Source organism: Hydra vulgaris, chromosome 06 (assembly GCF_038396675.1).
Source record: "Hydra vulgaris chromosome 06, alternate assembly HydraT2T_AEP".
NCBI classification, from domain to species: domain Eukaryota; kingdom Metazoa; phylum Cnidaria; class Hydrozoa; order Anthoathecata; family Hydridae; genus Hydra; species Hydra vulgaris.
The window spans coordinates 40211253-40233085 of NC_088925.1; the positions used below are offsets into that span (position 1 = coordinate 40211253).

Below are 21833 nucleotides of genomic sequence, written 5' to 3' on the forward strand. Positions count from 1 at the left end.
GGAGTTGTATATTATGTTGTATATTTATCTATTATTATGTATATATGATGTTGTATATTATGTTGTATATTATTATGTATATAGTTGTATACTATAAATGTATATTGCGTATACTATGTATATTATATATATTATGTATATTATGTATATTATGCATATTTTGTACAGAATATATATAAATGTATATTAATTATGGAATTACGTATATTATTAATGGAATGACTGTCAAAAGAAATAAAAATTCATTGCGAGGTCCTAAAATTCTTTTGAGTTTCAAACAAAAAAATAAATTTTAAAAATTTGATCATGAGAAAAGTTTTTCTTTTTTCAATTAATTTATTTTTGTCTAGACAACTTTAACGGTAACTTAATTATTATCATATTTTATACGAGCTTTTTACCATTACGATATATTATTTAAACCTGTACAAAGGGGTTCTATAAAAAGATTGTGATAACGTAATGTTATCCTTATCTTCTTTGAGGCCCTATCTGCTTTAACTTTATTTTGTTGCATTTTTAGTATATACTTTTATATTTTATTTTATGTTATCTATATGCATACGAACATTGTAAAAATAATATTTATACTATTAAATAGAAAAAAAATAAAATTAATTTAATTAAAAAATAATAAAACTACTAGTTATTAAATGTATTTTTACTTTACCACCGTACAGAACCGACAACCCCTGGGGGGGGGGGCACGTGTCGTCGGCCATGCCGTAAGTCGATTTTCATTATATATCAAATTTTTTTAATAAAAATTTAGCTTATCAAACTAATATTTATTTAAAGTTACTCCAATACTCCAACCATACAAAGTTTTTAATACTTTTTATTTTTAAAATAATCTCTAATTTTCATAAAGATTTAAGTTTTGTTTTCAAGGATAATCAAGTTGATCATCACCGTATGGCCACCGGTAAATTTTCTCCTGTTCCGGTAGTTTATTTTTTAATCCGATTGCATTTTACAATTTTTTTTAGGGGAGGGGGAGAGTATTTGTTTTTTGTTTGCTTGGAGTCTTCGCTTTGTATATGAAGATCACTGGATTGGTTTAAAGCAATAGGGTATTTCTTTCGGTAATGTAATGCTCCTCATGGGAAAGAAACATGTCAGACGATGAAGATGACGATGTTATAGATTCTTGGGAAGACGCTGCTGATTCAGGAGTACGATTTTTTTTTTTTTTTAAATTTGAATTGTTTTCAGATTTTAGTTTCTTTTGTACTTATTTTAATTTCAATTTAACAAAAACTCAAACTTGTACAAGTAAATTATATGAAAAAAAATGTTTGACCTGTTGCAGCTTTTATTAGACATAATTATAAATTAGCAAACTAAAATGAGCAATTTTTAATAGTAGGTGAAATATTTGCTACTAATTATGAAACTGTATCTTAAATAGTAATAAAATATGGTTGCTAGGAGCAATAAACAAATTAATATAAGATATTTAAGCATATATCGAATAATGTATGTTTTGATCTTGAGTTTTAACTATTAAAAAAACACTAAAAAAATTTTTGTGTGTACTTTGTTATATGAAAACACATTTTAATGTGTTTTATATAATAAAATAACTCTGGATTTAAAAATTGCTTAACACCCTTAAGATAATAATAATACCTTAATATTTTTTTTTTAAAAGGTTATTATAAATAAGTCAATCTTAGTCTCAAATGAAGCTGAATTATTTAAAATTTCAAAAATAGTAATCATAAAAAAAAGTAAAAGTAGAACAAACATAAAGCAATTGTGGAGCTTATCTTATTCTTGCTTTTTAAGATTTAACCTTTAAGGTTGTATTTAAAAATTAGGATTTAAGACTAACTGTTCATTAGTACAAATAATAAACAACTGGGTTTTTAGTTAGATAAACAAATTCAAGTCTTTTACAATCTCAAATATACTGTTATACAGCGAAACTAGTTTGTTATTAGATTTGATTATATGCATGCACAAAACTAAAAATATAAAATATCTCATGTTATTTATTTTTATCAATATCAAGCCATTTCTTACTATTTGCAAAGTTAATCTAGATATGGCTTCATTAGTTTTTTCTGCCAGATCATAAAGTTTAAATATACAAGGTACATTTTAACAGGTTGTACTAGTATTTAAGAAATGGATAAGACACACAAAAAGTAATTGCAATATTTTAAATTGTTTTTTTATTTCACATCATTAAAGTGTTTGAAAAACAATGTTGATATTTCTTTTAACAATGCAACAACAAATATCACTCCATATTTGCTATATGATGGTAATTTATCATTTTGCAAAAAGCAAATCCCTTATCAATAGTTTTGTTGCCTAAACTGTGGTTTGTGGATCTAAAAAATAAAAAAACGACAGTATTGCATGTCAACACTAATACAAGAAATTTAAATAATGCTATTTTTATTTATTTTTGCATTTATTTTATTAAATTTAAAATATTTTTGAAGGGCTTTTATTTTTATCAATTTTTAAACTTTTAAATTTTATAAAACTAATAATTGCTAATGTATAAAAAATTTTATTTATAGGATCTTGAACGGCGTATGGAAAAAAGAGAAAAAATTGTTAACAAAATCAAAAACAGTGAACCAATGGAATTCAGGTATGCAGATAAATATATATTTTTTCAAACCAATTATATAATATTTTACGCAATTCAAACTAATAATTTAATAATTTAAACTAATAATTTAATATTTTAATAATATAATATTTTAAACAAAGCTTTTATTTATGATTTAGTAATGCACCAGTAACAATCTTAAAAGCAGAAAATGCCTGTAAAACTGAGTACAGCCCTCAGGTGAGTTTTTTAAGACTTTAAAATATCTTATACCATATTATATAAGATATATTAAGATATATTATATATTATATAAGAGTAAGTTCATGTAAATGCAAAACTAAAAAGAGCTAAAATTAAAATGTCTTTCTAATTCAAAATAAAAAAAATTAAAAAACAAAAATTATTTCAACATTTTAATGTGATCTTTTTTTTTTTTTTTATCCTTATTCACTCCCAACTAGACTGCCAGCAACCACTATTAAGTTGGGAGTTACTAGAAAAAAAGAATAGGGTTATAGAGCAAGGAAACGATTAACAGAAAACTTGAAAAGTTGAATGTTGTGTGAGTCAGAAAAATACGAAGATGGGAGAGAGTTTCAAAAAGTTGAAGTGCGAGGAAAAAAGCTAGACAAATAAAAGTTTTTGGAGCATGTAGGGACAGATACAGTAAAAAATGAGACTTTGATGAATGACAACTTAAGAGAGATTGAGTTTTAGTTGATTGAACTAGAGATGTTAGCTCCTTTAGCAGCAACCATGATAGTATTTGCAGAAAAGAGAAAGAGATGGGAAAGAGGCTTAAGCTTAGCAGATAGAGTAAGTCCAACTATGTTTGCAATGCATTTCGAACTTGTCTAGAAGAGAAAGAGCATTATTAGAAGAATCAGCCCCAATATGTCAACAGTATTTCAGTTTTGTTGGAGTTAAAATTTACAAGCCACTGTGAGCTCTAATCTGTTACAGAAGTGAGATCAGATTCAAGATCGACTGCTTGTTCTAAGCGATCGAAAAAAGAAGACTTTTTGTCAAGACAGGAGTATAAGATTGAGTCATCAGCAAAAAGAGTTACTTTAGATGTAAGATTGTCCTTAAGATCATCAATATAGATAAGAAACAAAGCAAAAATTTACTGGAAATAAAGAAGAGTGTTGGCCTTCAAGGATGACTTTGAAACAAGCTTATGGAGAAGACCAACATGTCAAACTTTGTCGAAAGCCTTAGAGATGTTAAGAGCAATAGTCTTAGCCTTACTTAGCAAGTCACTTAGTCTTAGCAAGTCAGCCGTAGAGCAAGAGGATCAAAAACCGTATTGATTGTCTGACAGTAAGTTATTTGATTCAAGATGGGATGTGAGAAATTTGTTTATCAAAGACTCAAAGACCTTGCTAATAACAGAAAGAAGACTGATCGGACAGTAATTGGAGGGATCCGAATGTTCACCAGGGTTTTGAAAGTTGGAACATCAGATGCTATTTTCCAGCAGGCAGGAGAGATGGAATGTTAGACCTTCCTTTATTAATGACGCTATTGAAGATTTTCCAAAAGTCTCTAGTGCCTAACTTCTGAGATAAGATACAAGGTTTAGTGAACTGAGAATAAAGGAGCTTAGCATTTGACAGCACCTTTTTACATCGATTTCTTGTAATAATAAATAGCTGCAGGCTTGGACAGGAAGGCGTGCGATTTCACGCGATAGTATGACCACACTAACAGTTTTTATTTTTAAATCATTTTGAAAGCTTGACCGCGGCTGTTAAAATGCTTTGTTTACATTTTAAAATTGCGCCAAAAAAAAAAGTATCTAAGCTATGAGGAAACTTAAAAAAAACTTACATGATTATTTTATATTTAACTTATTATTTTATATTTAATATATATACATATATATTAATATACCTATATAATATATTTATTTTTTTAATTTATAAAGTTATGCATATTTTATGATTATAAACGCTTATAAACTAATTCTATAATTTATTCTATAAACGTCGTTCATAAAAAATGTAAACGTTTTTCGTTGACGTATTTCTCACAAAAGTAACAATTTAGTTATTTTTTCTTTTGTTTTTACTACGAAGAATTGTTAAGAATCTTTTTTTGTAAAATGCGCGTATTTATTAAACAATCATTAGAACTAAGTTGTTACTTTTTTTAAAAGAGTTTCGTATAATATTATAAAAACATTAGCAACGATAAAGGTTTAAAAGTTCCAAACGTAATTATAAACTTAATTTAGCGTTATAGTTTATTATTTATTTTAGTCAACTACAAAGATTTCTTTTCTTTTTTCAAAATAAATTTTGTTTAAGTTTATTTAAGATAAAAGTTTCTTAAGTTAAGATAAAAGTTTTTTGGCGCATTTTTAAAATGAAAATAAACTAATGTAAATGTAAAAAAAGTCTTAACAGCCGCGGTCAATTTTTTAAAATGATTTAAAAACAACAAATATTTGCGTGGTCATATTCGCACTCCAAATCGCACGCCTTCCTGTCCAAACCTGAGCTGTTTGTTCTCAAGAGAGATGTTCTTTTAAAAAAGATAAAAAATGATTACAATAAGATATAGCTGCACAAAAAGGTGAAAACCATGGAGTAGAATAAGACTTGACTTGGAACCAACGGTATTCGGGCATTTCTGCCTGAATCCAGGAGGTTATGTAGAAGGATCATTTTTCGGCTGAGAGGGTAAAAGACATCAGCTCAAGAACCATCACAAAGAAAATCACGAAAAGAATCCCAGTCAGCTTTAAGGTAGCAGTAAGTAGTGCGATGATAGGATTAGTCCAAAAAGAAAGTACAAGGTGAAAGATATAAGAGATTGTTGCATGTTCAGAACCACCTAAAGGAGAAAAAGGAGAAACTGAACACAAGCTAGGATCAGAGACCAGACATAAATCAAGGAGTGAAGATAATAGATTAGGGTTGTAAAGAGAACAAGTCACAAAGTTAACTATTTAAGTAAGAGATTGAGGAATGAAGCAATTGTATGCTTTAGTGCCAGCAGGGTCAGTGGCATTAGAGCCAAGCCATTCAGTGTGATTGTTGTAAACCATAATAAAATAGTAAAACCATAATAATAGTATTGTTGTAAACCATAATTAAAAAGTCTTTCATGTATATTTTGGCTTTTATCAAATATAAGAAAAAAGGCTCTATAAGAACTACAAACATCTATCGTATATAAATAGCGTAACTAATAACCGTATGTATAATATTATATATAAATATTATATATAAATAGATTATATATAAATAGCGTTACTAATAACTGTAATAGAAGACGGAAAGTGACGTCATTAATATTATATTGCATTATTACTTAAATTATAACAGTCTTCTCCACATTAGGAAAGTTTTAGGGCGGAGAGTATAGACTTAACCTCTGATATTATACTAGGAAAGAAAGTAGTCGTCGAGATACTTTGGCCTCTTCGTAACGCGTCCTGTTCTTGAGGGTATGTTAGTAAGATTCTCGGGAGTAGTAACTTTCTGCATAGGCTGACTAGGTACCGCTGTTGTAGGTGACTGATTACAAGGGATACTATCTATAATTGAATTCTCAACTAATTGGCTTGAAGTTACTTCGTTGGTTTCGTTTAGTTCTTCTTGGTTTCTGTTTATTGAATTGCTGGTATTGTTGATCATCTGTTCAATGTTCAAATTACCAGATTGTTGTTGAACTGATTCTGTTGGGGGATTTAGGTCTTCTAGTGGGGCGAGGTCTTTTGTTGAAACAGTATCAATTTTTCCATTTTGAAATTTTATTCGAGCGTAGTGGGGCGATATTGTTTCTAGCAGTTGAACTCTGTCAACGAGTGGATCTCCTTTCATTCGTACTTGACGTCTGTAAAGGATTGTGGAATCCTGTTCTGTTAAGAAGTTAGGTAAAACAGTGCCTATTATTGATGAGCGTTGAAAGTTCATCATCCTCTGATGGGGTGTTTCGTTAGTGGCGGTACACAGAAGTCCTCTTATGGAGGACAAAGCCATTTGCAATACTATTTCCCATTTTTCTTTTCCTAGACTTAAGGTTTTCAGAGCTAGACTAACAGCTTTTAGTATTGTTCCGTTTATTCGTTCACACTGACCATTGCCTTGGGGATGGTAAGGAGTGGTTCTAGTTTTAATTACTCCGTTCTTTTCTAGAAAAACTTTAATTTTTAAGCTTTCGAACTGAGTTCCACGATCTGTATGAATAGATGATGGTGCACCAAATAATGAAAAGAGGCTAAGAAGGTGTCATATAACAGTTTCAGCTGATATGTCTTGACAGGGGAATGCAAATGGGTAGCGTGAGTACTCGTCAACCACCATGAGGATGTATTTGTTTGTTGTAGTGGATTGTAAAGGTCCAACAAAGTCCATCGATAAGCGTTCCCAAGGCCTTGTTGCCTGAATGAGACGACCTGAGGGTGGTTTATAAAAACGTTTGAGTTCATTGCAAGTTGTACATTGGTTTGTTAATTGTTTGATTTCTGCGGTGGAGTATGGTAGATTTCTGGTTTTGCAGTAATGTATCATTCTTGTAACTCCGGGATGGCATAGCTGGGAATGGATACTGTAAAACGCTTTAGTGTTATTTACAATCGAGCAACATCTTGAAAGGGCATCTGCTACAATGTTTTGGTTCCCCGGCCTGTATGAGATTGTATAATTAATATCAGCTAATTCTAAACGCCATTGAGTTAATTTTTCATTTTTTATTTTTGTTGCATTCTGTTTATTGAAAATAAGGGAAATGGATCTTTGGTCAGTTATTATATTAATATATGGTACTGAGTTAATCAAATGCCTCCATCTTCTACAGCACTCCACTATGGCAGCCGCTTCTTTTTCAACTATCGCATGCTTCCTTTCGGCATTAGTTAATGTTCTTGAAAAGAAGGCAACTGGCCTGCCAAGTTGTAATAGTGTTCCTCCGAGTGCTGAGTCGGAGGCATCAGTTTCTTTTGTTAATGAAACTTTTAAATTAGTGGAGGCTAGACAAGCTTCTACAAGTTTATTTTTGAGTATTTTTATTGCTTCTTTGGCATGTGGGGTTAAACCCTTTGTTGGAAAATTGTCTCTTGCTTGAGTAAGTGGGAGAGTTAATGCTGTGCAATTGTGTATACACTTAGCGTAATAAGCAAATAAACCTATCATTCGGTTTAGCTCTTTTAACGATCTTGGCTCAGGCATATTTATCAGTGCTTCGTATCTTTTTGGGTCTGGCTTTATAGTTCCATTTTCAATAATGTGGCCTAAGAATTCGATATGAGTTTTTTTGAAATTACTCTTTTCTTCGTTTATCTCAATGTTGGCGATTTTAGCTGCGTGTAGAAAGCGACTCAGATTTTTATCGTGCTCTTGGGCATCTTTTCCACCAATAATTATATCGTCGAGATAAGCGTATGTGTTTTCAAGTTTATTATCCTGAATGAATTCATCCATTACTCTTTGGAAGATTGGTACTGCGTTTGTACATCCAAAGGGTAAGCATTTGAACTCATATAATTTGCCATTAGCTTCAAATGCGGTTAGTTTGTAATCTTCAGGTCGTATTCTCACTTGATGATACGCCGATTTGAGATCAATTGTGCTAAAAATTTTATGGACTGCTATTTTAAGTATTAAGTCATCGATTCGTGGTGTAGGATATGAATCGAGCGGAGTGTGTAAATTAATTGTATTCGAATAATCGATCACGAGGCGATTTTTATTTCCTGTTGATACTACAAAACATTGAGCTCGCCAAGGGCTGCGGCTTACTTGAATTATGTCTTTTTTTAGTAAGCGGTTTATTTCATCTGTTACGACGGAGATATTTTTGGGAATACTTCGTGAGGTTGTAGCTACTGGTTTTATTTTGTTAATATCGATTCCAGGAATTAAGGCGTATGTTGAACATTTCATACTTTTTGTTGCTAAACAGAATTTTAGAGGCTCTTTGTTTCCTTTAAAATTAATGGTAATTGAGGAATGACATGTTAACACGTCTATTCCTATAATTACTGGTGCTACCAAGTCGTCCACAACGAGAAATTGTACTTTTAGTTTTTCTCTAGCCAATAAAAGAAGTTTTGATGTAATAAAAGTTTTGTCGGACCCAGTATCTAACAGTGCATATGTTAGATTTTCGTTTATGGTGACGTTAATTAGTCTATCAGGTGAGTCAATTGCTGCTATGACCGTAGATATTATTGTGTTATCATCCTTTTCGTTATATTCTTTAACAACTGCTGCTTTGGTATAAGTTTTGTTTTCTTTCTTAGAAAGACAGACAGTTGCCCAGTGGCCCTTTCTATGACAATGTGTACATGTAGAGTTTCGTGCAGGGCATTTGATTTTTGAGTGTGAATCATTACCGCACCAAAAACAGGGAGATTTGGTAAGATTATGACTTGCTGCAAAAGTTGGTAGCGTGGTAGTATCTGTTATGGTTGTTGTCAAATTAAGGGCATCTTCGGTGGCCAATTCCATCGTAAGAGCTGTTTTGTAAAGTGACCTTAGATTGTCATCCGTAGCTTCAAGCAGTCTTTGACGAATAGAAGGTGAGCGGATACCAGCTATAAAAGCATCACATATTAGTAGGTTACTATGTTGATCTGCTGTTAGAGCTTCTGTTGGACATTTTCTGGAAAATTGTTTTAAGTTACTCATAAAGCTTTCAATCGATTCCCCTTCCTTTTGTTTAAAAGAGCGAAGTTTATGGCGCATCATGATCGCTGTCGATCGTTTTTGATACTTGTTATCAAGAATTTTGATTGCATCGTCGTATGATGTAACATCCTGAATTATCGTAAAAGCCTTCACTCCGCATAGAACGAATAAGACTTGAAGTTTACAGTCCTCTGGGATTGTGGCTTTATCTAGATAAACTGATAGCATTTTTTTCCAGTATATATAGTCTTCTTCGTTTGGTTCGTCGCACAGTACTTTTTTGAATATTTTTGCATCCATACTGATTTATATTTATATATAATAAATTTTTATATTTGATAAAATTGTTGTAAACCATAATAAAATAGTAAAACCATAATAATAGTATTGTTGTAAACCATAATTAAAAAGTCTTTCATGTATATTTTGGCTTTTATCAAATATAAGAAAAAAGGCTATATAAGAACTACAAACATCTATCGTATATAAATAGCGTAACTAATAACCGTATGTATAATAGATTATATATAAATAGCGTTACTAATAACTGTAATATTCAGAAGACGGGAAGTGACGTCATTAATATTATATTGCATTATTACTTAAATTATAACAGTGATGAACATTAAAGTCACCAATAACAACAATATTGGCAGAGGAGTAAAGAGAGAGTGCATGGTCAATTTAATCAGAAGTTCTCAAAGATCTCAAAAGTATCTCAAAGAGTGCAGTCTTGGAAAAAAGGAGAATGATAAAGAACAGTTTAAAATCTTTAAAAAGAGTTTGAAATCTTAGTAACTTAGCAAATATAACCCTTTTTTCTATTTCAGATAGAAATGTTATAGCTTCAGTCTGCTTCTAATAAATCTAAGTTCTAAAAAAAAGTGGAAGATTTCATTTTTTTATTATATGGGTGTTTTAATTATCTGGTAGTTCTGAATTCTAAATCTGGTTTATAGACATTTGAATTAACTAAGTAGCAAAGTATTACTAACAGTATTATAATTTCTTCTTTCATCAGTTTTTTCAGAGTCCACAATAAATAAATTTTGAGCTATATTAGTTTTAAGTTCTCTAATATTTTGTAAAAACAGATTTTATTAGAGTATTTACAGTATTCCCAAATACCAATATTAGAGATGAATTTTATTTCCTTTTCCTTAAAATCAAATCTGTTCTGGATATATCCACAATAGCTTATCCAATAAGATTTGTTAATTCTAAGAATTGTTTAAACATATTGTTTAGAGAATTCCATCTTGTTTTAGTATAGAGAAGGCCTAAGCTCTTTTTCTGAATCCATTTTTCGAATGTAAAAAATAGTTAAAAAGTATTACTTTTCAATGTCAATTTTCTAAATAGCTTTTTTATGAGCCTTTATAAGATTACTATTGTTTCTTTTTAAACTTAATATCCTTATACACAGAGTTGTTAAATACGTCATCCGCGCACTCTTTGTTATTATCAAAATCAACTTTATCATTTTCATTAACTAAACATTAGTTTGTTCTTCTCCAGTTATTTATATTGCTTAAATTTTTTTTTGTACACAAATCAAGTTTTGTACACTTAACAAAGTTTTCTTGTCCTGCTTTCTGCATAACTGAAGCACCACCATCAACATATTTATAGATGTTATTGGTCAAATTTAAGGCAAATTCATTTAACAAAGTTTTCTTGTCCTGCTTTCTGCATAACTGAAGCACCGCCATCAACATATTTATAGATGTTATTGGTCAAATTTAAGGCAAATTCATTTAACAAAGTTTCTTCTAGAATAAGTTTTTTGAAGTCTATACTTTTTTAAAAGAAACTGGAAATATTTTAAATAAAATTTGCTGAAGAAACTTGGATTTCTGTGAATGCATTTCAAAATAATTATATTTTTTATCTTCTAGATTTTATAACTAGTTCAAGGAGTTCAGAAACTCAAATAACTTTTTATGTTTTAAATTTTCAGAAATATTGATAACTTTCTAAACATGTTTGGTATTTTCAGAAATTCTTATGGTGATAAAGAAATCGAAGCCATTGAAATTTTTAATAACAAAATCTTCAAGATTCACATACTAAGTTAATGTTGTTAAATGGTTGTATTAAAATTGATTATTTTATACTTAAAATAATCAATTGTAATATGAATGATAAAATATATGATAGTAAAAGCCGCCAAAGAATTGCATAAGGAAAGTTTCTCTAGTGAAGCAATTTTAATTTTGATAGTTGTAAAATGTATAATAGCATCAGTTGTTGTCTGTTTTTGAAGTAAAGTTTTTCAAAATGACACAAAGAATAGTTTAAAAATATGATGGTGTCATGTGAGTCATTAAGGAGTTTTTATACATTTGCATTGGAACCGTTTATAGATTTCGAATCTCAGAATCACAAGCGAAAATGAATTTTTACAAATTATCTATTCTGCCTATTATTTTTAATGCTATCCTGCCTCATCTATTCTAGTTTCAATTTTTGAGAGCTGCAAACTAAACAATGTCTTATTATTAACTAGTCTGGTTTTAACATAATATTTCTTATTTGGAAAATGAATATGAAAAATATTATCCATTGATTGTTTGAACAAGTAAATTTCCTTTTTTAAATTCGTTCATATTTTCACTGTTGCATAAGAGATGCCATTGTTCAAATAGTTTGAATTTGTATTACCAATGTATATGACTAATATAAACCACTACCAGGGTTATAATCACAATTTATAAGAAAAAAAAAGTAGTCTCTGTGACTGTAGTGGCCTTCTTGGCTTTGGGGAGGTGAATTAGTATTAGTAATTGCTGTAACTGGTGTGAGCCAGTAAGTGTGGTATTAACACACTATGACAGCTGATTCGCTTGATTGCTGCTTATCCAACAATCAAGACCTGCTTTAAAACTGTTAACTAATCGTGCTTTAACCAACTCGCTTGGTAAGCTATTCCATAAATTGGCCAATCTCTTAAATAAAAAGTTTTCACATCATGCTTGCTAAGTGATTTCTTTGACATATTTAAAGCTGTGACCTCTTGTTTGAGTTTGTTTAATACTAATTTTTCGATTGTTTCCAAATTGTTAAAACCGTTGAAGAATTTAAAAAGTTGAATCATATCTCCTCCTTGTCTCCTTTTTGTCAAGGTAGTCAAGTCGAGAGCTTCTAGACGATTCTCATAGTTAATTTTTTTAAAAGATGGTATTAATCGAGTTGCATGATGTTGGACTCTTTCTAATAACTCAATTTCTCCCTTTCAAATAGGTGACCAAACTTCTACTTCAAACTCTAACAGTGGTCGCTCAAAAGAAACAAGCATTTTCTAATCTGACCTGACATTTGTTTGGCTTTGCCTATGCATTTTTTTCCATTTCAGATTGCTTGAGGAGATTACTCCAAGATCACTTTCAGATTCTGTTGTTTAACTTTTGTTGATTACTATAAAGGGGTGACTTTTTGTTATTCTGACCAAAGTGCATGACCATACATTTCGAAATATTAATTTTCACAAGCCAGTCTTGAGTCCACTTAAAAGCTAAATCAAGATCTAATTGCAAAGAAAGAGTTGATGCACTGGAAAGCATTTCATTCAAAATTTTGGTGTCATCTGCATACAGCTTGGTTATATTTTTTAGAGTTTCAGGCAAATTGTTTATAAATAGTACAAGCAAGAGTGGTCCAATTACTGGCCCTTGTGGCACATCACTGGTAATTTCTGCCCATAAGGATACATTTTAGCCTATCACAACTCTTTGTTTTCTTTCTTTTAAAAATGCTTTAATCCATTGTATTGTCAGACCAGATATTCCATAAGCTGTAAGTTTAAGCAACAATCTTTTATGTGGCACTGTGTCATATGCCCTGGCAAAATCTAAAAAAATAACATCAACAGGTTTACCATTCTCTAAGGGGGTTGAAATAAAATCAAGTGTTTCAAGTAGATTCGTTAAGCATGATTTATTTTTAACAAAACCATGCTGTTGCTTGACTATTAGTTCGAACTTATAAAGAAAAGTTTCAAGTTTACATCTGATTATGCCTTCCATTATTTTACATGCAATTAAGGTGAGTGATACCAGTCGGTAGTTTCCTGCTAGGGTTTTTTTTGCCTTTTTTGTACAAAGGAGTGATATTTGCTGATTTAAATTGCACTGGCAGTTTGTTGGTTTTAAGTGACTCTTTAAAAATATGCATAAGTGGAATGGCAATTGCTGATGCACAATTCTTTAAAATAGCTGATTTTAAATTATTGACACCACTTGATTTATTATCTTTTAAGTTTTTTAATCTTAGATTGACATCTTCATATGTAAAATCTTCATTTGTCATAATGAATGTTTCAGTCGTTCTTAAATCAAAAAAAGACAGTAGACCATCATCTTCTTTCACCAATGCAGCTTCAAAATTTTTGTTTGAGATATCAGCAATATCTTTTGAATTTTGAGTGGTTTTACCATTTGCTCCTTTTAATGCTTTTATAGTATCTTTGACTGCTTGTTGATTGTTCGTGTAGCTGTAAAGAAGCTTGGATTCTTGATGGCTCTTTTTACCAAATTAAGCTCAAAGTTTTGTCTCATTTTTTTAATCTCGTCTGCTACATTTTTGCAAATCATTTTGTATTTAGATTTCAAAACAGGGTCTTTCCATTTACATGAGCAGTTTTTATATCTTTTTTTTTTTGCTTTTTGCAATTTTTGCTTTTTGCAATTTTGTTTGCTTCTAATGAGAAACTTTAACCTATCATTAACCCAGGCTGGTCTACTTTTTAAAGAGTTTTATGTCTTTTTAATTGGAGTGAAATGATTACATGCCACCTCAGTATAAAAAGTCAATTCATCAAACCTTTCTTTTACATTTTTGTTACTGAAGCATTGTATCCAGTTAACATTTAAAATTAGATCAGATATTAGTTCAAAATTGGAATTAGCAAACATAAATCTTTGCTTACTTTTATTGTCACGGATTGCTTTATCAGACAAGATGAAACTGAAACATATTATTAGATGACCTCTGGTTATGTTTCCCAAAACAAATTTTGAATCTATTTCGTTAACACTTGCTGACTTAGTTGTAAAGATTAAATCTAAGGTATTCCCAAGTTGTTCATCTGACAGCTGGAAAGTTGATATGTTAATATGCTGATAAAGAAAATTATCATTTAAAATATCTGTAAATTTATATTCAATTCCATTCTCATTTAAAATTGCATCAACACAGCCATTTGACAAATTGATTGATGGGAAATTGAAGTTGCCCATGTTTAATAAGTCTTTGAACTTATTTTTGTCTATATATTTGCGTGCCAGGCCAAAAACCACATCAAATTCTGCTGTATCCAAAAAATCATTTGGCCTGTAGATACATCCAAGTAACTACTTGTCATTATCAAAATAAACAACTGCGCACACTTGTTCTAGTTTACAGGGATTTAGAATGGCATCATTTAGTTCATAGGAGTCTAATGAGTTGTCTATATACAAACAAACACCACTGTCTTTTTGTCTGTCTGATCTGTCTTTTCTATACAGATGGTAACCTTCAATGTTTATAACTGAATCACTTTTAAACCATGTCTCAGTCACATAAATTGCATTTGGTTTGTATTGTTCAATTACCACTTTGAACTCATAACTTGTTATCAAGAGAGATAGCATTTATGTATAAACATGTCAGCTTTTTAATTTCATTGCAATCTGACACTGAATTATGTAGAAATTTATTGATCCGATTTCTTTTTGAATTTGATAATCTTATTGCCACAGATGCCATACCAAAAGTGATCATTGTCTGCTCTTGCTTGATTCATTTTATTTCTCTCAGTTCTGAGGTTAAAGTCTTGGAATCTCTGAGCCTCAGTCAAATCTGGACTAAAATAAATATCTTTATGTGCGACATTCTCAATTTTTAGCTGATGCTATTATTGTGTTGCAAAGTATATACTCAGCTAATTCAACAAGAATTTGACCTGGTTTGTTAGTTTTAGATCTCAGCCGTCTAACAAATTTTGGTATTATATTCTCCTGATTTATGAGCTTAAAAATTTCATTTACTTTTGACTCGTCTTCCTTTGATTTCATTTCTATGCTTTCTTTAGTTGATTCAGCTACTCCATGAATAATGACATTTGCTCTTCTTTTTCTTTCGTCCAACTCATTAATGGGTACATTTGTTATCATCAGCTGCTCTGTAGGCTTCTTTTTTTGTATACCCTGTTTGACACTAAGCGACCAGTCAGTGATAGACTTGCTTGACTCAGCTGCTTTATTTATTTCTGTCTTTTGATTTTTAATGTTTTCATCATTTTCAGTTTTTGTTGTTTCTAGTTTTATCACACGATCAAAGAGTTCCAAAAAAGCGATTCATAAAAAAATAAAGTTAAAAGTATAAAAGTAAAACATGTTGATTTTTAAAGCAAATGCAAAAATTAAATAATTTTTGCATTTGCTTTAAAAAAACAATAAGTTTTTTATTACTTAGGTAGTTTTAGGTAATTTAATCCATAAAAACTTTGTTTTTTACTATTTAAGCAGTACTCAAAAAGGGAAAAAAACGTAACAGGATGGTTTTGAGTATTTTCAAAGTACCATCTTATCTTTGCTATATATTTTATACTTTAAAAGGTGATAAGCAGGCATATCACCTCATCCTGTCTTACTTGGAGTACTGGTTTTAATTATTTAGTAACAACTGTTGTTTGATGAAAAAACAGCTAAAAAACAACTAAAAAAATACAGTAAAAAACAAAATGCAGTAAACACTACGCTGTAAATTTGTATACCAGTTCTTTAGTGTAAATAGGATATAAAAATGTGTTTAAAAAGAATAATTGCATAAGAATTAAATCTTGAAAAGTATAAAAAGTAAGTTATAACTTCCACTTCCAATCTAATGACCATTCCCCCAAATCTATGGGAGCTCAAACGTATCTCCACCTGTCCCCACAATTACAACAACCTAATCAATGAATTTTTATCATTGAATCTACTCCTCCTAGCTATTCAACCCTCCCCTACCATTAGTTTGGTAAGAGTAAATTTTATTAAAAACACAGAATCATCAATGAAGCCACTAACACAAAAAAACTTAGCAGCCCTTGTTATCCAGCTAAAGTATTTAAAAATTTTATGTTTTTTAATTTTTAATTTTCAATGCATAAAATAAAAAAAGCTGAATGTGTTTGAGTAAAAGACTGACAGATGTATATGAATATAAGACTGACAGATATGTTTGAGTATTAAACTGACAGATGTGATTAAGTATTAGAGACAGATGTATTCAGGTATTAGACAATGCCAGATCTATTACACTAGTTAAATTATATTTCTTTATAGATCAAAATTTTAAAGAGATCTGGTTTAAAGAATTCAAATATAAATAAGCCAAAAAATAAAACAGAAGCTGAAATGAAAATAGCTTTAAAAGTTAAAGAAGCAGAGTATCAAGCTGCAAGGTATTATCTTTATTTACTACATTAGAACCTTAAGAAATTTTGCATCAAATTAAAGAGAAAACAGTTTTAAAAGTTATTTATTATTTAACTAATTTTATTTATACATGGCTCAATTTAATGGTTGGACATTGCTGCCCCTCGGACCATTTTTGAGACCTGCTAGAGGAGGGCAACTAACCATTATTGATTTTTTCATTAAAAATGAATAATGGTTGGTTGCCCGCATCAATCAGATCTCAAAAGCAGTCCAAAGGCGGTATTGTCTGACTATTAAATTTAGCCCTGTTTATATATTCAGCCATTTTTTAAAAATTGATTTTTTATATTAGTTATAATCAATTCAACTGTTAATGGGTTACTTAAATGTTTACTTAAATGGGTTTTTCAATTTTTTTTTTTTTCTTCTTAACAATTCAATTTTTCTTTTTTTTTCATATAATTCAATAATTCAATTGTTAACCTTTCATATAATTTTCAATAATTCAATTGTTAACCTTTAATGTTTATATCTTGTTGTATTATCATTTGTATATGTAGTGGTTTTTTTAAAAGTTTTTATTATAGCATTTTATATCTGTTTTTAGAATATAGTTCTGTCTTTTATATCTGTTTTTAGAATATAGTTCTGTTTTTTGTACAAAAAAAAGGTAATCTCAGTCAGAAATTTGATACCACAGTGATATCATAATGATCTTATCTTAAAAGATGTATGATATCATATCATGAGATGATTTAGAGAATAGTATTGATATTGAAATAAAATCACACACTGATCTCATTCTAAATTCAAACTAATATGATGACCTGATGTCATAATATTATAAGCTTGAAAGATCAATATATATCATCAAGTGAAAATCTGGAAATTTTAAGGAAGTAAGAAATGTGCTAAATAAAATTACATTAGTACTTTAATCAACTTCTAAATGATTTATGATTCAGGGAATATCTTTCCAGATATTTCTGGAATTCTGGATATTTCTTTAAAACTTTATTTTTGTAGATATCGAAATAGTTTTTCAGAAATACAATTTTAAAATATTTATTTGTCATAACTTTGTCATCAAGTAATTAAAACAGTAATTGGATCTTTCATAAATTATGCAAAGCTTTTTTAGTTAATAAACAAAATTAAAAAGATTTTACTTTCGAAGTTTTTCTTTCGAAGAGTAAATAAAACTTTAATTAAACCAATAATTAATTAATGCTAACCATAATTTCAATTAGTTCAATGTAAGTCACAGCAAAAATGAGAGCGTGTTTAATGTGTCAAGACTTCCCGGTAAGCGCATGCCTTGTTCGTCCACGTTTAAAGCAATTTTTTTAGACGCACTGACCACAGCAGTTCGCGTCTCTTAACTTATTAAGCATTTCAATAATTTGCGTCGAAAAGCTAAACTTATCTACTGAGGAAAAAAAGACAATTCTTAAAAAAAGAAAACAAAATTATAACGAAATATCAAGTTTTAATTAAATAAACTAAAAAATTTATTAATTAAAAAAAGAGAATTTAAAAGAAATTTTTTTTTTTATAAAGTTTTTATACAACTTTGGTATTCTTTTGTTGTTTTTAGCTACTAAATTCGATACAAGTTGGTGAAAAAAATATATAAATATTTGTTTTGAAAAAATATATAAATTATTCTAATTAATTTACTTTAATATTTTGTTTAAAAATATTACATATATTCTTTAACCGCTGTATAACTTCTGTATAACATTTTTATAACGATATAAAAAAGTTATTAAGTTACATAACCAATACACCCTTTTTAATAAAAGTTTTTGATTCGTATAGTTATTCAATGATATAAATCAAAAACTCAGCTTATAAAAAAAAAATTGTTTCTCCAAATTTACTGTTAGATGCTTTTGATCCCGGTTTGATCTCTCTGAAACTATTATCTCATTCTTCTTCATCATCAGAAAACCCTCATCATCGTACTTCTTATCTTGAAGCTGACTGGGATTTTTTTGGGGATTTTCTTTGTGATGGCTCTTGGGTAGAAATCATTTGTCTTCCTGCTGCCAAATGTGCTTGCATGCCAAATGTGCTTACATTTTATTACCTCTCAACAATTTTAAGTCGAGCCTCACTCTTATCTATTATCATGTTATGGTTTTCATCTTATTGTGTTGTTGCAACATCTAATCATAACCATTACTTCCATATCTATGACCAAACCCATTCACTGAAGTAGCATTGCTTGCTAATGATACTACAATTTAATCTTGTCTTGATAAGAAGCCAACACTCTCTGATTGCTTGGAGGGGGCATTTGAGCTTGAAAAGATTCTTACTTCTGCTACAGCATGGGACTCTCAGTGGCTGGTGAACTTTAACTCAGATAAAACTCAGTTTTTTTCAGCTATTTGTTATTTCAATAATCTAGATCTTCCTATATTTATGAATGGTAGTGTACTTGATTAGTCATCTATCTTTCGTCTTTTAGAATTAACTCTTATTCCCAATCTTTCTTGGAAACCATGTAACAAGTCCATTGCCAAATTAGCATCTAATGCTAACGTTGCTAACGTTGCATCTCTTTATTGAGCTCGCCACTTTCTTGCTCTGAATTCTACTCTTTGTCTCTATAAATCTCAAATCCGTCCTTGTATGGAATACTGTTGGCATATTTGGAGTGGATTTTTGATTGAATCCCTTTCTTTTTTAGACAAGGTACAAAAGTACATTGTAAACATAATTGGACCTGCTTTTGCAACCAATCTTTAACCATTGTCAGGTTGTCATAATTATGCTTCTCTTTCTCTTTTCTATAAATATTATACTGAGAGCTGCTCTAATGAGCTAGCGTCTCTTGTGCCATTTAGTAAAATTCATTTGCATGTTACTCGTCACTCAATTAAGTGTCATCTTTTTACTCTTTTTAAATGCTCCAAAAATTTTATTTTTGTCTAGTTTTTTTCTCAAACATCAGTTCTTTTGAATTTTTTGATTCATATAGTTTGCAAGCTTTTAAATTGTCTTTTAATTGTTATATTGCTTCTTAAATTTCATCTTTTCTCTCCCTGGAACTTCCAATTCTATAGGTGGATGCTTGCAGCCTTATCGGAAGTTAATATGTTCAAAAATAACGTGAAGTTTAAATTGATGTCATCAAGAAGACTGATAACAATTTAAAAATTCTTCAAAAAAAATTTTTTTGTTTTGTTTTTAGAAATCGTATACTTGGTTCAGATTATGATGAAAACAAGCCAAAACTTGACACTGAGAGCGTGTAGGTGTATTTAAATAAATTATATTCTTAAAAAGTCAAACACAAAATTAAGCAACAGAATTAAACAAAACTAATTTTAGAGTATTTATGTCAAATGATCAAACAAAATTAAGTCAAAAGTTTTGATATTTAATTAGAAATTATTTTTGCTATAAAAATATTAAATAAAGTATGATGCAATTCTATGTTCTTTAATCTAATTTTGATGTGAAGTTGTGTATTTTTTGTTATAAATTTGTGGACAAATAAAATACATGGAAGTGTTGCAGATTATATTATTGAAATTGTCAGATGCATTTGTTTTTAACTTTAAATTTCAGGCTGTAATCTAATAAAAATGTATAAATTTTCAACATTTTAATTTATTAAATGAAGTTTACTTAGTTTTTATAGCTGTTAAGATTTTATAAATTTAAAATTTTTCAAGGAAAATCTCCATAATACAAAATCCTAGTCGAAGTTCTCCATTAAACAGTCCTCCTCCAGTTTCATCAAAGATCATAGCAACAAAGGAGTTTGATAACATCATAAGGTTGCCAAGGTATGTCTACCAAACAAATAATCTTATTTTTTCTGTTAAAGTTTTAAATGCTAACATCAGCAGTATTATTTTTATTTAAACTATCATATTTTAATTAGGATAATTTATTTATGGAATATTTAACAAACTGCTGATGCTGTTGACTTCAATTAAATCTTATAAAATATTTCTGGCATTTTGAATTTTTTGTATCTGTGTGAGTAACAAGTTTTTATCTTTTTTTAGTGGACCAAACGATTTAACTGGTTTTAAAGAAAATCGCTAAAATGTGTGCTAAATTAGAATTGGTGAATTTTACTTTAACATTGATCATTCTCATGTTAAAAGACATAAATGGCATCTTAATATGAAAGTTGTTACAAAAGTTGAAAAGAGCTGCTGATTGAATATAATAACAAGAGTAAAATAATCTGTTATTTTAACTTGGGATCAAAATTGACTGCTGATTCAAGTTAAGCTCGCTTTTCAAACAAGTCGATTGGTATTATTTCAAGCGAGTCAAATTACTTGAAGTCAATGTTTGTATGGTAAGAAAAACAGGTTGAAGTGCGCAAAGTACACAGTCAAAATACGTTTTCCAAATACTCAAGTTATTTTAAATGTTTTTGAGGGCATCTTATGAAAAAATTGACCTTTCTTGATAACTTGCAGAACTTTAGTGAAATTTTTGTTGTCTATATTTTATTGAATTTCATTTTTTTAAAAGAAGAATTTGAAAATGTAAAGATCTTTTTTTATCAAACAAGTGGTTTGATTTTATTTTTAATAAATCCAAACACATACTAGAGTTATGATAAATATATATATGTGTGTGTGTCCCCAAGTGTACAGACCTAAATTCTTTGAAAATCATGTAAATGGATAATGGATAAAACAAAACCTCATATCCAATGTTGTACCCTTGTTTATCCTTATATTATTGACAACATAGCATGTAAACCTCAAACTCCTGTAAAATGTATATTGCTGCAAAATTTTCTCAAAATAATTATTTTATTAGATTAAAAATGGGTATACCATTTTTAACCATGTGACATAATGTCTGATAAAAGATTTATTAAATTAAGTATACTTGTAGTTTTCTTTAAAGTTTGAAAAAATATATATATTTTCTTCAAAATCTGAAAAGCTAATTTTCCTCAAAAGAACTTGGAATTAGTTGTTGTAGAACTTGTAACAAGGTTTATATATTTAATATTTTGTTTATTTCTTTAAAAAATTAATATAAATTTTTTCAATCTTCACCAAGTGTTTCAAATATGTGTATATATATATGCATGTATGTATATATATGCATATATGTATATATATATATATATATATATATATATATATATATATATATATATATATATATATATATATATATATATATATGCACACATGCATGTGTTCATGTGTAAATCAA

At 29.4% G+C, this 21833-nt stretch overlaps 1 long non-coding RNA gene across 1 annotated transcript; it reads left to right on the forward strand.

The window, feature by feature from the left end:
• Positions 1 to 985: 985 nt before the first annotated feature.
• On the forward strand, positions 986 to 21207 carry LOC100210196 (SUZ RNA-binding domain-containing). The gene is made up of 7 exons (XR_010639186.1): positions 986 to 1175; positions 2538 to 2611; positions 2752 to 2812; positions 16527 to 16645; positions 19825 to 19884; positions 20312 to 20425; positions 20651 to 21207. It is a non-coding gene; the product is annotated as an SUZ RNA-binding domain-containing (long non-coding RNA).
• Positions 21208 to 21833: the final 626 nt, after the last annotated feature.